Source organism: Euleptes europaea, chromosome 13, assembly GCF_029931775.1.
Source record: "Euleptes europaea isolate rEulEur1 chromosome 13, rEulEur1.hap1, whole genome shotgun sequence".
NCBI lineage: Eukaryota > Metazoa > Chordata > Lepidosauria > Squamata > Sphaerodactylidae > Euleptes > Euleptes europaea.
Genome location: NC_079324.1, coordinates 32799897 through 32816895, shown reverse-complemented (window position 1 = coordinate 32816895; position 16999 = coordinate 32799897).

Here is a 16999-nt window from a genome sequence, read left to right as displayed (position 1 = left end):
CCGGGTATTTCCCAACCCAGAGCTGACAACCCTATTTGGTAAGGCTGATCTAGATGGACCAATGTTCTGCCTCGGAGTAAGAATGCTTAATATGTAAGGTTGCCAGCTCCAGGTTGGGAAATACCTGGAGGTTTCGGGGGGCAGAGTATGAGGAGGGCAGGGTTTGGGGAGGGGAGGGACTTCAATGACATAGAGTCCAATAGCCAAAGCAGCTATTTTCTCCAGGTGAGCTGGCCTCTATTGGCTGGAGATCCACTGTAATAGCAGAAGATCTCCAGCTAGAACCCAGAGGTTGTAGGAAAAACTTGCAACCCTATTAATATGACATCACTATGTCTGTAAGTGGCTCAAATATAAATGTAAATATTTGGAAAGTGCCTGTATGACTGCATTGCAAAGAGACATAAAACTTCATGCAGAGCCAACTATAAATGCTCTCTTGCACCATTTAATTCTCTATAAACCAAACACATTTTCCCCCATTTACATCTAGTACGTTTCACTCACATTATCATTAGGTTTACACTACATATTTAATTTCTTTCACTGTGTTATGGTGTTAGTAATTACAAGATAGAGTGAAGGGCAGGAGAAAGCCTAATACACACATATATACTGGCTGACATGATAATATACTTCCTGCTAACCGCAAAGCTATACATTTTAAATTGACTATAAATGAGGGACATTTTAAGATGAGACTCCCAAGATCTACTTCCCAAGAGTTAGAAGGAGAGTTCTTGCCTCAGGTCATGTTCCATCAAAAGAGAGAGCCAAATGATATGACAATCGTCAGAATTAATTAGATTTCCAGTTAGCCTTTGGTCCGTTTTAATGGTTTATCCTCTTTCTATGGACAAGAGAAAGGCCACTAGAGCTCATGGTCGTGTGCTTGGAAAGAGGCCCGATGAAGGTGCCTATAAGGCCTCCACTAAAGCCCCCGTTGGTGTTTACACAGGGAGAGAAGGGATTTAAAAGCCCTTTGCATCTGTCTGTTGCACTTTTATCTTCCTCTTCATCCCACGAGCACTGGGTAGAATCCAACATTCTCCCTTCTGCCATTTGAATCTAACAACACTGTGAGGCAGATGGGTTTGAGACAGTGGCTGACCCAACTGAGCTTCGTGGCAGAGTGGAGATTTGAACCCCTGTCTCTCTGATTCTAGTCTAACCGCAAGACCATACTGTTTATCATCAGTTATCAGCAGTGGATACTGCTGTTCCTTCAACCTGATCCCCCCACCCCCGAAAATATGTGGTGGTGATAGTGATGTAAGGTGCTGTCAAGTCGCAGCCTACCTATGGCGACCCTGTAGGGTTTTCAAGGCAAGAGATGTTCAGCGGTGGTTTGCCATTGCCTGCCTCTGCGTAACAACCCTAGACTTCCATGGTGATCTCCCATCCAAATACTAACCAGGGCTGACCCTGCTTGGCTTCTGAGAGCTGATGAGATTGGGCTAGTCTAGGCCATCCAGCTCAGGGCACCTGAAAATACAGTCCCTGTTTAAAAGAATTTTTTAAAAAAATGCTGTTAATGGCTATAGAGAAGCAAGAAAAGCCATTTTGATAATATCAGCCTGTATCCTGACATACATGCCCCGAATACTGAAAGATGATTCCTGGGGTTGTGGGAGCAACAGTCTCACAAGTCAGAAAGTGGAGTGAGGAGGGGAAGGGGTAAAACTGCTCCTTCTGTGTCAGCAGACCACTGACACAAAAGAAAGGAGAGGGCAGTTTCACCCCTTCTCCCTCCTCTTTACAGCACCCTGACCTTCATGACTGTTCCTCCACATAGGTCCCGTAAACACAGGAATTATCCTTCCAGGGGTCAGCAGGGGCTGTGAGAATGAAGAGGAACACTGGAAAACTCTGTCCCTTCCATGCATGGATGGATGGTAGAATACAGGCTATGATTACTAACAATGACAATTGGGCTCTTGTTTCCTTCATGCAAACGTCAGAATTATTTTCCAAGTCTTCAGAGACCCCCCCCCCCATTTGTATAAAAATATACTTATGTGAGACTTTTGCTTTGATAGCTTGCAATTGGTGTTGGCTGGCTCGAGCCTTTGTCACACATTACGTTTTAAATTTGTCATATATTTGCCAATAGAATGGGCAAAGTGATAAACGAGGCACATATTCTCTGTCACTCATTCTAATTGCCTGGCACTTCAAAGGCACTGGGGTTATTGCTGCGTGTGCACACAAGGGAAATGCCACATTTTGTAACCTTGGTTTGATTATACATTTCAGTTATCTTCCTTTAGGTAAACCAAGCATGACCAAATAAAAATGCATATGATGATGAAATGCCTTCACCCTGTTATAGCTCCTTATGCTATTGAAGTTTGGTGGATTGTAAGAGACTGACATTGTGTTCATTACAAGCATTTGAAAGGTAAATTTTAGAACAGCATCTTGCAGTATGCAAGAGGACCATGCTTCTCAAAGGTGATATTAGGATATCTCCGCATCATCTCCTCTTCCATGTACATCCATTTATACTGATGGATCATTGGTTTCACATCTACACAAAGAGAAAAATTCATTTCCATTCTAAACTCAATTTGATCCTGTGGTTTTCCCAACAAGACGGAGTGTGACGCTGCGATCGCATTTAAGGAAGATGGAAACTCCATACTAGGTTAAATGCAAAAAGAAAGAAAGAAAGAAATAAAAAGAAAGAAAGAGAACAAAAGAATGGTGCCACTTACAACTATTTGAGAATGGGAATTGTTCAGATAGTTACATATTTTATCAAGGAAATGCCATATCACAGTCCCTGTTTATTCACATAACCCTTTGAAAACACTGGTGTTTTAGAATGAGCTTACAATACTGATAGGTCATGTTGCCTTTAGTGATGTTGTGTTCCTTGCAAATAATGTGCTAGAAAATCAATCTCATCCAACTTGCAGTGACAGGTCAGGCACCACTGCCTACTCTTGCATTGCTGATTTGTTCAAGTTGAAACGAGGGTTTCGAGTACATTTGCATCTGTACCATTGGCTGCATTCATCATGGAGAATCAAATCCGGTTCTCCAGGTCAGACTCCACTGTTTCAAACAACCACTCTTAACCACTACACCATGCTGGCTCTCATATATCTATATATCTTTATAAGGGTATATTAAAATTACTGAGTCCTGGGTTCAAATTATTACTCAATCATGAACTTCATTGCTTTACTTTGAAGTAGTCACTTACTGGTAGCCCTACTTTTCTCACTGGTTTGTATGATGTAAGGAATAGTCGTTACAATTCTATGGGAGGCATCAACACTCCCCCCCAAATGTTTTTTTCTTGGCATTCTGTTCGTAACTGACATTTGGAAGAAAGATTCTTCATTGCCACTTGGATTTCTCTGGCTTTCTGTCAAGAGGCACGTTTAGAAATGAGCAGCAAAGGTTGAGGTCTGGAAATGGCAGATAATAATGAAAGGTGAAGTCAAGATGTATAGCCTTGAGCTCTGCAACAGGTCAGTGCTGTGACATATATTAAATACATATTTGCAGGAAGGTTCAGCTTCTCAGTTGAAGATGTAGGGAAGCCTTTACGAAAAGCCCAAATTTTCCTGAAGCAGCTGAAATAAAGTGTCCTAAATGGAGTTAGATTTTTTTTTACTAGAAAGAAGAAAACCATGTATCCTTTAAAGTTTCAGCCAGGGAGGGAAGGCTATAAATATAATAAAAATAAATATATAAATACGTTTGTGTTTCCTATTGCTTACAAGAAAGCTATTCTGTTTTGATATTGTTAGATGAGCAGGAACGAGAGTTTATTTGAGCTCTCTCTCTGTGTAGAAACAGCAGGAAGTTGTGGTACCTGGCATAATGAAGTGCATACGGTTTAATAAAATGAAAATATTATCCACTAAGGTTAGGGAGAAGTCTTATTCTTTCCTATTAGCCTTTCTTCACACTGAGTCACACAAACCCTATGAGGATATATTACTGCGGCAAAATCCATTGAAAGAGGAAGAAATGTGAATAGATTAGGCTAGAATGAAGGGATGGCCAATTGGTGGTTTGTAGGCCAGGTTTGGCTTCAGAACAGTATTTGACCTCCTCGAAAGGTTATCAATTTTGCCTTTTGAGAAGATTGTTCAAAGATCACATTCATCGTTAATATAACCTCATATCACTGTGAGCAGATGGGCTCACTTGGGAATGAGTCTGTAGCTGATTGAATGAGCACAAGTTTTATCAGTATAAAGTCCCAGGTTGAGAGGGTAGGATCCATCCAGCTTTTTCACCCAATCCCACCTATTTTCTTTCTTTACTACAGCTCCTATCGCATATAGATTTTTTTTTTCATGTAGGCCTCATGATCCCCAGAATAATGTTTTTGGGTGGTCAAAAGTGGGGGGGGGGTCTCCTACCTTTTTCACCTGTGTAACAGTTAGTTAGATCCAACCCAATATCTAGTTTATCCTGCTAAAAGAACCCTCAGGTAGCAGGGGTGGGTAATAAACTTGTAGATAAATGTCAATCAGAGTAGAAAAAAACTGGATGAGACCAATGGCTAGGTATCTTACTGTGACAGGTGTACTGCTATGCAATGCTGACTTTATTATGAAGTGTGACCATCCATTCCCTAGAGGGATATCTAAAGAACATCGTCGCCTATCAGTGAAAACATTGTGTCTGGTACTTCTTAACAGAACCACCGCTGTCTTGGTCATTAAAGCCACTGGGATGTGGCAAGTGAGATTTGAAACCCCACAGAGAAAATCAATGTTTTAGAAATTAGACAGAGATTAGAAAATGTTCTGGAAAGGGGGAAAACTCCCTGAAATTTCCCATTGTGTGTAAGCTATTTTTTAAAATCAAACTCCCAGTTACCTGAGAGAAAGACACAGTCATAAATGCTTTAAATAAATAATCTATAGATCCCAGCAGAGCATTGGAAAATGGTTGTGGGAAAGCTTCTGATTAAAATTAGCCTGTTGCCTAAAGTCTGCCATGATTTTCACTGTTTCCACTTTTTACCAGTGATGGAAATGGATGGAGAAATTCTCCATCCAGTTGTCCCACCTGGCAATGATGCTAGCATTTTGTCGTTGTTGTTGTTGGGTGTGTTGTCCTTTCTTCCATTGATGGCTTTGGTGTTAGCAAGTCAGGTTGCCAAACAGAAGAAACTGAGGTGCTTTAGCGGGCAAAGCTCTGTGCATCATTGCTGCTACCATCAGATTGTTTGATTCACGTTGGTTTGTGGAACCTGCTCCAGCACCTGTCTCTATCGCAAGTATAGAGGTCCTTGTTTATGGTTTGAAGTCATTAGAGATATATGAAGATGCCCCTTTCTGTTTTGTTTTTATATGTTTATCATTGTAAGCATTTTCATGTCACCCATTTTCATTACTAGAGTTCCTAAACATTTGTTTTATGGCATTTTTTACACATTGTACACCTTATTTATTCAGGGATTTTTAACTGGCTTTTCTTTAGTTGATGCAGACTCAAAGTGGCTTACAGTGTCAACAGCAACAAAAAACGATCAAATGGCACACATATTTAAACCCAGGTTACTTAACAACCAATGTATCTGCTATCAAAAGACTAATCTACAGATTGGGGAGGGGGGAAGATAGGGCTGCCAGGTCTCCCACTATAGTGAGAGAACTCCTGAGGGAAGCCCCTAACTCCCATCACCACTCGGTAGCATGGCGGGGGGGAGGATGTGGGGGAAATCACCACTGCTTAGGGTTGCCAGGTCTCCCCCTTTCCATTGGGGGGAACCTGACGAGGGCGGGGTTTATGGAGGGGAGGGATTTCAGTGCCATAGAGTCCAATTGCCAAAGTGGCCATTTTCTCCAGGTGAACTGGCCTCTATCAGCTGGAAATCAGTTGTAAAAGCAGGAGGTCTTCATCTAGTACCTGGAGGTTGGCAACCCTATCATTGATCCAAAAGCACAATGTCGCTTCAAGGTTCATGCCACAAGTGATGTTCCATCAGAATGACAGTGATTTGCCTTTCCCTGCCTTTCCTGCAGTTGCCAGCACTTGGATGTCTATACTTGTGGTTACCCACCAAAATTAAGGTGTCTTTCCTTATGACCACTCAGGACCCAATAAAAATTGAATTGGTGGCAAGATTTCTACAGTTTGCAATCCAAGAACATGAGCGCTTGTGTAAGGCTGGCCTAGTACTGTAAAAGTATGTAATCCACTTAAATTGATTTTATTGTAAAAATGATGGAGATCCTTGTACAGTATGGTTTTATGTATTTGCTTTTGTACACCTTATTTTTTATGCCAATAAAGGCTTTGTTGTTGTTGTTTATACTTGTGGCATAGCAGGTGGTAACAGCTCTGCCCTTGATGCCAACAGTTCATCTCCAGTTTTACAGGTTGAGTATCCCTTATCCAGATATCCAAAATACAGAAATATCTGAAATAAGAACATTTTGAGTCGACATGTAGACATTGCCACCCCAAGGCCTATTGTGGAGAAACTTTAGACGACATCAGTTATTTGAACAATTTAACATTTATTTTAACACTTCTTTATAGAACATTTTACTTACAACAGATGAATACAAATTAAATTTGAAAATACAGATTAGAATTTTTTTTTTTGGAGGTATGCAGCCACAACTTGATTGGCAACAGCTGCAATAGCCTTGGTGCCGCATGGGGACAGAGACAGGTACGCGAGCCGACCCCAGTGTGGCGTAACGTGCAAACCCGCCCTCAGCGATCCCACTGTTGGAAACCAGGGATGGCTATTGAGGGGTGAGCCACTAGGTATACCCTCGCCACTTGGGTAGAGGCTGCTTGCCCTTTCCTCAGGGCCTATCCTTCTCAAGCCTTACCCAAAAACCCCTTATTGGGGTTCCCAGTACAGAAGAAAGGGGCATGCAAGCGGCTTTCCCCCAGTAAACTGTCAGCAGCCCCCATGCCATAGTGCCAAAGTTGTGACAATTGAAAAGTTACTGATAAACATCCAGACAGGGAGGGAGGGTGGGAACCAAAACCGAGGACAGAATGCTTAGTTTGAGCCCGCAGCGCTCTATTTAACCCCCCAGGGAATGACCTGAGAGGAACCTCCTCTCCCCGCCTCCGGAGCTTGCCCCACCTTCCCCGGCCCAAGCCGACATCCAATACTGGTCCTGTCAGCTTGTCCCAGCCCGTAGAGGGCTCCTATTGGCCGAGGGGGCCACTCCACCTCCACGAGGCCGGTCATGTGGCAGCTGCCTGGTTCCCCGACCTTGCGACCTGCCGCTCTTCCTTTCCCCGCCTCCGCTGCCGGCTTCTGCTTTTTTGGCCTGGGGAGGAACCTGCTGACCTGGCCATCACCACCCCTGCTGCCGGTTTCGTTTCTCCGGCCCGGGGGCAGCAAAAGGTAGGCTCCCTCAAACGGGAACCTTAATTACTCACAGTAGGGTTGCCAGCTTGGGGTTGGGAAATATCTGAAGATTTTGAGGCAGAGCCTGAGGAGGGTGGGGTTTGGAGTAAGAAGGGACTTCAATGCCATAGAGTCCAGTTGCCAAAGTGGCCATTTTCTCCAGGTGAACTGATCTCTATTGGCTGGAGATCAGTTGTAATAGCAGGAGATCTCCAGCTAGTACTTGGAGGTTGGTGACCCTAACTCACAGGCCCTCAGCAGCGTGCCAAGCTGCTTTCTGTTAGTTCAATGTACACAACATTATTAAAAATATTGTTTAAAATTACATTCAGGCTATGTGTGTAAAGTGTATATAGAACATATATAAAACATAAATGAATTTTGTGTTTAAACTTGGGTCCCATCCCCAAGATATCTCATTATGTATATGCAAATATTCCAAAATACAGAAAGATCTGAAAAACAGAAGACTTCTGCTCCCAGGCAGTCTGGATAAGGGATACTCAGCCTGTATATGAAATTGATGCAGACAACAATGTCCCAGCCAAAATGAGGGGGGGGGGGAATCCAAAGAGAATTTGAGTAAACACCCTTGCTCTTTTCCAGAAATGCTTATGGTTATAACCTCAGTGCACAGTCTCAGCCAATCCATCATTTTTTCAGTCTCAATCCCCTATCTGCAACTGGGAGATCCTGGTACTGGACTATTTAAAAGGCCTCTTGTAAGTTTCCTTGAACATTAACGCACCACATAAACATTATGAATTGCTTTTTCGGGATGGAACATTGCTCCCTCTACGCTGTCTGAGAGCGGTGCTCTCGGGTCAAAAATGGTCTTTTGCAACCTGATGACCTGAGACTGCTTCAGCTGGACTGGGGGCCTTCGTGTGCAATGCTCAGCCCATGAGCAACAGCTCTTTGCATAACAGTGCATCCGCACTTGTTTTCAATGCGTGCCAGCTTGCAGATAAGTGTTGATCAGTCCATCCACTTCACATCAACATCTGGATCGGGTCATCAAGGGCTTTGACATGGGCCCTGATGTCTGGGTGTACTACATCTATCAGGGCACATGTACTTGTAATCCAGAGCATCTGCCAGCCGACAAAGCAATTCCCCGTCCTTCTATTGCATTTTGGGTCAGAATAGCAACCCATTAACTTGATTCACTCAGCCTCCCTTGATGGCCCTGTGGTGAAGAAAGCCATTTGCAGGAAATTCTCCCTCCCCCCTCCCATTATAAACTGAACAGGAAATATTGTTCATCGAGGCACGGAGTAAAGAACAGCAATAGCCGAGGGTTTTAGTAACAAGTGCTGACAGCACAAGAATTGAAAGCTCATTGCACATATTTTATGCGATTCCTTCTTTGTTGGGGCAATAATGAGATGATAACTTCATCCTGCAATCTTTTTTTTCCCCCTCCCTTGGAGGTGAGGGACATTATGCATTTTTTCTTAATAGTTAGTTCATAATAGATGCTAAGTACCGAAAGGAAAACTGTGTTATTCGTGTTGCTAATTCATTTATTTTCATTTTGCTCCTGGGGATTTTTTTTTAAAAAAAATAAAGAATAACTCACACATAGAAATGTTATAGTCTTCTGGCTTTTAAATACATTTCAAAGAGTAATTCTAACTCCTGTTTCCACATAGCCATTGGCACACACCATTATTTAACAGAACTGTACACAAGTAGATTGGGGGGGGGCTGGAAATTGTATTAGACATAACAAGGATTGTGTTATGATAAATGGAAAACAGTTGAAATTGTAAAAGGTTGTGAAAAAGGCAACGGAAGCAAGCCAAGGCAGGTCTGCTTGGAAGTAAGTCCCCTGTTATACAATAGGGCTTACTCCCAGGAAAGTGAATTTAGGATTACAGCATTTATGTGGTACTCCAGACGGATGGTTTTGGGTTTCTGTTTCAGCCTCCAGATCTCTATTTGAGTTTCAATTAATTTGTTTTTATTGCGCTAGCTCAAAGCCATAGCAAAACAACAAAATAAAACAAACGAAACAAGGTTATCTCAATATCAAGTAAAATTCATACAGTATCCATGAGAGGATGAGAAGACATGATAGTTCATTTGAGTTTCACTTCTTTGCATGATTCTTTGCGTATTCGCCATTTTTCATTTCCTCGCACTGATTTCCCCCCCTTGGAAAATGACTTTCAGACAATGTCTGAGCATTAAATCAGCATTATCTGTATATTATACATATAAATACTGAATATATTGCATGTAATAACCATACAAAAAGGATTGTACAGTCTGAAGAAATCTACAAAACCAACTACACGAAGTGGAAAACTGAAATGGCAATAAAGTTTCCGGCTATTCCTAGAGCTACCCTATGTCACTTGTGCATTTCCCCCAGAATTGACATAGCAGCAGAGGAGAAGATGCCCCTTTTCCCTCCTAGTTGCCACCTGAAGCTAAGAGGCATCCCATCAGAGCAGGAAGCCTGGTGGTGCTAGCAGGCAAAAAGGCGCCTTCCAGGCCAATTTGAAGGGGTCCCCCAAAAATTATTTTTCAGCCACTTAAAAGGTGACCAGCGAATCCCACATTATCCAAAAGAAGGGCAGGTGGTCCAAACTTGCAGCAAAAGCCTGCTGCAGAGAGCAGGGTAGAGCTCAAATAGCCTCTCCAGCACCCTCCCAATTGGGTGATCTCACCAAGGCAGCCAGTGGTTCTCTAACAGCTTATATACTTTTCCTGCCCAGAAGGCAGTACCCCAGCAATACTGGCTTAGGAAAAAAGAAATGAATACCAAACAAGTGAAATAGGGAATATTCAGTCATCCTACCGGTGTGTGCTGGAACAGCAGCAGAACAGTGAGTCCGCGCAGGGGGAGGAATGACAGAGAAGCCAGATGCCAGAAAAGCCTCAGCTGAACAGCCCAGGGTTGAGGAAGCAACGCAGTGCATACCTGAGCAACCTGCTGCCTCCCATGCCTGAACAACTCTCTGTGCCTTTAGACCTTGGACTGGATGTTTGGACCTCTGACTCTCCTTGACCCTCGACCTTGGAGCGGCTACCTGGACTACGAACTGTAACTCTACCATGCCAATGAGAAAGCTAAGCTAGAAAACTCTTATTTGTGGCATTCTAGGGCTGTTACCACACTTGTATACCCAGCAATGTATTAAGAGTTTGAAAACGTTATAAAAAATACTGTTTGCACTTTGTTTGGCCCCTTTAGTTGTGAAGACGTCTTCCAACCATTTATAAGCCGTGGTATCCAAAAACCCTTTTAAAGCGATGTTTTTTATAACGTTTTCAAACTCTTAATACATCGCTGGGAATACAAGGTATGGTAACCCCCTAGGTTTCAAACTTTGTTAGATGGTTTGTATGTGAGAGAGCACTCAAACACGAGTTGCCTTCCTGAATTCTGTATCTTAGAACTTAATGGTCACATCTATATCATAAAACAATTTAATTTTCTGAGGCACTGTTTTGGGTTTTTTAGGTTGTTGTTTTTTTACATCTAGAATAGTAAAGGATGGGAAGTGTATTATGTTATGTACTTTAATGATGACCTTGTATGACCATCAGTTGCACCTATGAAAAACAAAACAAAACCAAAAAACACAAAACAAACCTGATTTGCAATCTCCTAATGAGTTACTTTCCCCAAGGCTAAATTTCAGCAGTCCACATCCTCACATCCAGGCTGATCCATTGATTAATTTTGACAAGTTACCTGTAAAAATGAGATGGACGAAATAATTAATAAAAAGGGAACCAAAAGGGGCTTTACTCAAAATGATGATGGTGGATTTCATTTGGGGGATTTACCAATTAATCTGAACTTCATAATTATCACTGGCTCTTCTGTTAATCTGGACTTAATCTTTTCAAAGTGATTGTCAATCTCTTTCCCAACAAAGCAGCATCTGAAGGCTCAGCTTCACTTTATTTTAATTTAAGCTTGCTCCAAGATCCAATTTTTCAAAATCCTCTGTAATTCCTTTTTTAAAATTAAAAATAATACTTCATTCTCTTAAACATGCCAACTGATGGGGTTGCAGGCGCAGCTGTTCCTGTTAATGCAGAGTTGGAGAAAATATATTATGTTCTTGCCGAGAGGTGTTTTTAAGTTAACTATTCAGGGACAGTTACATGGTGGACAAAGGAAGTCAGCCCTATCTCTGCTCACAAAATGCAGCCTGCATGATCACAAAATAAACCCACCCATAAATATTTCCTTCTTTTAAATCTATGTAGGAAATTTTTTAGATATAATGTATGAAAGATAATATCAAATTACTGAGGGATGATTTCTCTGATCAACACATTTCAGTGTTTGCACGTGTTCACAGAGATAAAACAGACTCCTGCATTTAATGTACCAAGAATGTAATTGCCTTTTTGGCTCAGTCTGAGATGCCTTTGGTCTGGTGTTCTGCCTCCAGTATTGGCTAGCCACATGCCTCTGGAAGATGATATGTAGGGAAGAGTTGATGTGCACCCTATGCTTTTTGTCCTCAGCATCTGGCACTTGGAAGTAGACTACCCCTGGATAAATGAAGACAGCTGTACGACACGAGTTCCCTGGAGCAATTTCAGAGTAAGAAAATGGGTTGCTCTGTAGGATGATTTTGAAATTCTCAAACACCTTCATTTTGAGTTTGCTTCTCCTGTGTTGCTATCAAAGCCATGTTTTTTTTTTAAAATAGTTTTGCATTATTTTCTGTTTCCTTGGGTTGCTTTTCCCCATAAAATGAGTTTGATCAAACCAACTTTTCTGGTGGTGAAGAAAGGGAGGAGAGATACATTTTGACTATCAAAAAGTCTGTGATGGAGATTGTGGCATCTGTATGGACAAAAGACAAAAGCCGAGTCTTTAGTAAAGAGGGGAGTTAGGCAAGTCTAAAAGAGAACGTCGACTGGATTCAATCCAATGTATGGATTTTTTTCTATGTTATTTTTAGTGTGGCTTGTGCATCAATAAATTAGCACTGTGCATAAATTATACATATAAATTATATGCTTTCTGTATCTCAATACCTTATAAACTGCATATGATACCCCATAGCATATGTATACAATATAATCAACAAAGCCAAGAACAAAAGGAAAGGAATCAAAACAACTGATAAAAATGTGAACACATAAAAAGGACACAAAATAGCAGACATGCATTCATCCCTAAACTACACTCTCCAGCTTGCCCAAGTGTATACTTCCTTTGAACATGGAGGTTCAATTTAGCTTCAATGGATAATCCTCTAGAGTACCTTCTGTGAAGGTAATGCCAATAAAACTTTGGGTCGGATACAGACTCCAGATGAACAGACCTTTCCTGACTTTCCACCCACACTGCAGCCCACTGGTCTTCACGAAATGCTGTCCCGGGGCATGGGGAGAGCGAACCTTAAGGATCAGCATGAGGGAGGGGAGTCTACAACAGGATGTAGGGATTGGTAGAAACTGCCAGTTTCGTCTGGATCCACTCTCTGGCTCAACAACCTTCAGGGAGGGATCAGTCCTAACATTGTGAGACGAGTGTTGAGGATCAGCCATGTGGTTGGGGAGGAATTGGTATTGTTCCCTCTGCCTCTTCCACAAATGTAGCTCCACTGAAGGGAGGGAGCAATTTAATTCCCTTGTCCAGCCAGCTGGCTCTCACATCTCCTCTTCTGCATGGACCCAGCAAGCCTAGGAGTGATCTTTCCAGATGTTGGAAGAAGCTAGAGCTGCAGAATGTGGGAAAACTCTGTGTGCCTTTCACACATGGATGTTCACTGGTCATGTTCCCTTAGACTAGCTTATCTCACAAGATGGATATGAGGACAAGGTGGAGGGGGGGAAACCTATTTGGGACTCTGAGTAAAGGAAGGGCAATATATACCCTCAGAGAAAGGGTAGGATGTATAGGTAGGTAGTGAAAAGATTCACTGAAGTTCTTATCTCTGTGGCAGAGATAATGGAAGTTATAGCTCATGATTAAAAATGATAGCAGAAAAGCATCCAATAGATGACATGACATGCCAATATATTCGGTGTTTTCAGTGCTCTGGAATAGTTCAAATTTTTAGGTAGATGCAGTTGCTTCCCACTCCTTGATATATTGAAGTCCTTATTATCTACAAGTTTTTCTACAACAATCTGATGAAGAATTACAAAACCAGTATCTACCCAGGGTCCCATTATATTACCATTTCATGACATTACTATTGTAATTAGATTGTATATGATGATGTATATGATGACATCTGTCAATTTTATCAGATAATACTTCCTTTGATTTAGTTGATATTGTTCAAACAGCTTTTATAATGTCTTCTGCCCATTCCTATGTTTGTTTTGACTTACAAAGCTCGTCATTAACTGCTTATGTTATTTTGCATCCAAGTCCAAATTTGTTATGTGTAGAAATCTCTACCTCTCATATAAAGAAGCACTAAAGGTAGATTGGAAAATAATCTTTAAAAGATTATAATGTATAATAAAATATGATTGCAAAAAATTAAAACCCCTAAGACAGCAGAAGAAAAGGAACATAATTGTAGTCAATGAAATCCCCCCCCCAAAAAAACAGAACATACCGATGGAATAAAGAAAGCTATGAAAGCAGCAATAAAACCAAGCAGTTGGTAGTAAAACTGCACAATGAGAAACAGGTTGTACAAAGAACTCTGAAACAAAGACTCAATGGCCACTCTGTCTTTCTTTTGAAAATATAAAAGTAGTTTGAGTCTGCCTCCAGCACTGTTCAGGACTCCTGGGTCATGTGCATAGCAAAGTCAAGAAAAGTGTACAGAAGTCAAGAAAAGAGTATTAATGTTCAGGCTTGAAGTTAAAGTGAAAAAGTGACATTGCTGGTAGAAGCACTGTCTTAAGACACAATGAAAATTAGGAAGCTTTTCAAAAGGGAACTATATTCCTTGTAGCCATATCACCCAACTCTGTCACCCTACCATTTCAACTCAAACAAGAAGAAGAAGAGTTGGTTTTTATATGCCGACTTTCTCTACCACGTAAGGAAGACTCAAACAGGCTTACAGTCACCTTCCCTTCCCCTCCTCACAACAGACACCCTGTGAGGTAGGTGAGGCTGATAGAGCGTGACTTGCCCAAGGTCACCCAGCTGGCTTCGTGTGTAGGAGTGGGGAAACAAATCCAGTTCACCAGATTAGCCTCCACCGCTCATGTGGAGGAGTGGGGAATCAAACCCGGCTCTCCAGATCAGAGTCCACTGCTCCAAACCACCGCTCTTAACCACTACACCACGCTGGCTCTCCTTTCACGACAATCCTTCTTTCAGTTTTGCTTCTCTCTTGCACAAATCAAATGTGTCAGTCTTAATTTTCAGGCCATTTTGGTTTCTTTCAGGTGAGGTTCCCCCGGTACATATAAGCAGTTTCAAAAGTTGTTTTATGTGTGTCAGCTGTGCATAAACAGTGTTACAATTCCACAAAAGAAACAAACCATTCAGGCACACGAGTAATGTAAGTGACAAAAAAGGCTCACAATCTGAAAACAAAAAGTGAGCTGTGGGGTTGGGCAATTTGATATGAATAAGACTGATTCTAAGGTCATGGCAAATATGTACTTGGGCATCTAATGTTCGTGGAGTCAGTCATACCATTTCATGTTCACTGGCCAGCCAATAACTTCAAATGTCGTTCTAGTAGGAGTGTGTAGCAGGAATCGGTCCATCCGAAATAGTTAAATCCTTATGGTAATTTGCATTTGATTGTTCTGTGTGTTGACTGATGCTCTTGCTGTTTGCTTGGCTGCATAGAACATTCCCAAGGATTATTAACATCTAATCCAGTCCATATATTTACATTTCAGAGGAGGCAGCTTTGCTAGTAATAAGAATAGTATGTACCTCCAGGATACTGCTAATACAGCAATTACAAACTCCAAATGATGGACGTCCTCCTTGGAATTTCTAATTGCAAGCTCTCCTTCTTCTTTGGTGTAGTGATTCTCCTGATGGATGTGATTTTTGCATGCCAAAATGCTTTGCCTCCTGGCAAGGCATGCCCCACTGCCAGTGAGACAATGTCTACACGCTCATCACGACAAAAAGAGTAGTGCTGTGGCCAAGCATAAAATACTTCCAACATAATGCATTTTTCCCCCTATGCAGAGCGATTTATTTTAAGTGCCAGATCAATTACCCGCAGCAATGTACCAAAGTGTTCTTATCCATTTAATTCCATGGATCTTGGTAAATAGAAACCTACTACTGTGCTCATTAGCGACAAGTCAATAGTGTACTTTGTGCATCAAGGTCTTGTTGTCAATCAACAAACTCTACCTTCAGGGTCATTGTGCAACTTTTTCTTACATTTGACAGGAAGCCAAAACACTTCAGCAATTGTTCAGCAGTTGTGGAATTTAGCTTTAGAATACCTATGATAGACCTTCCCTTTTAGATTCTCTTCCTGTCTCTAAACCCAGTCTTTTATCACTTCAGGTGATAAAATATTCTCTGTATTCTACTTCAAATAGGACGTGGATGTTCCATGAGCCACATACTGTAGGTCACACCACTGTAGACAAGAGTCTCAGAACACACAGCACCAACTGCTTGTCTCATTCTGCTGCATGCGCTCTAGACCATCTTCTGAGAGGATCTTCATTTTGTGTGTGTGTTAAGTACCGTCAAGTCACTTCCGACTTATGGCAACCCTATGAATGAAAGTCCTCCAAAATGTCCTATCTTTGACAGCCTTGCTCATATTTTGCAAATTGAGGGCTGTGGCTTCCTTTATTGAGTCAATCCATCTCTTGTTGGGTCTTCCTCTTTTCCTGCTGGCCTCAACTTTTCTTAGCATGACTGTCTTTTCCAGTGACTTTTGTCTTCTCATAATGTTACCAAAATACAATAGCTTCAGTTTAGTCATTTTAGCTTCTAGGGTCAGTTCAGGCTGGATTTGATCTATAACCCACTGATTTGTTTTTTTGGCAGTCCACAGTATCCATAACACTTCGTATCTGAAGAAGTGAGCTGTGGCTCACGAAAGCTCATACCCTGCCAGAAAATATTTTTGTTAGTCTTTAAGGTGCTACTGGACTCTTGCTCTTTTGTAGTCGTTACTTTTGTCTTTTTGATTACCTCATCATTTACGTGAGATCCTGGCACAGCTGGTTCTCAGTCAGTCTCTACTGTCTTTTGGGATATTCACCAGCTGTACTATTTTGATGGGAGTAACCCATGCTGCTTCCTAGGGGTGCCCTCTTCTGGAAACCTGGAATTCTCTGACCAGGTTCTTCAGAGAGGGGTATGGGTGAAGGCTTTATCTCCTAGGTTGACCAACACTCCCTCACTAGTGCCTGAGGATCTTGGCATTCCATTGGGAAATGAGCCACTCCCGAACTCCTGTTTCTGCTCCTCAACACTCTATCCTCTCCCCTGCAGTGTGGATCTCTGAATTCTTTATGTCTCCTCCTGGTTCTGAGTTACTTCCTGTATCACGAGAAGCATGTAGCTAATCTGTGGTTTTTGCAGCCCCCCACTCATTTTATCATGGTCTTACAATATATAAAATATATCTTCACAAAGTAAACAATGAGATCACAATTTGAACCATGGAAAAAGATCAAACAAAAGCTTTTGAGAGGAGGGTATTAAAATGTCAACAAAACAGGACACCATTTTTACTCAGGTGAAATGGGGGG